Raw genomic sequence first — 475 nt, forward strand, 5'->3', positions numbered from 1 at the left:
CTTTATATTTATTCCTCCTTCAGTTTTGTTTAAAGCAATCGACTGCTATCTGAAAGGTCAGCAGTTGGAAACCACCAGTGGCTCCGCTGGAGAAAGATGTGGTCGTCAGCTTCCACAGAGACTTATAGCCTTGCAAACCCTATGGGGTCCATATGAGTTGGAATCGACTCAATGGAAGTGGGTTTTGTTCGGTCAGTTTTGTTTATCTTAGTCCCTGTGTCTAGGCCTGAGAGAGTAGGCTCACCCCTCTTGTTCATCCCCAGGGGTCTCTACAAGGCCTCCTGCACCGCAGAAAACTCTTCTCTGGTAGGTGGGGCAGGATAGGGTTTAGGCGGTGCACTCTGGGCCATGTTGGGTGCAAGACTCTCGCTTGTCTTCTGAAATGAGTCCTTTTATTCTCTGTTAGCTGGTGCGCTTCCTGGACAACTGAGAACATGACTATGGACACAATTTTTTGCTACTAGGGTAGGTAGGA

The sequence above is a fragment of the Trichechus manatus genome, unplaced genomic scaffold (assembly GCF_000243295.1).
Source record: "Trichechus manatus latirostris isolate Lorelei unplaced genomic scaffold, TriManLat1.0 scaffold00282, whole genome shotgun sequence".
Classification (NCBI taxonomy): Eukaryota; Metazoa; Chordata; class Mammalia; order Sirenia; family Trichechidae; genus Trichechus; species Trichechus manatus.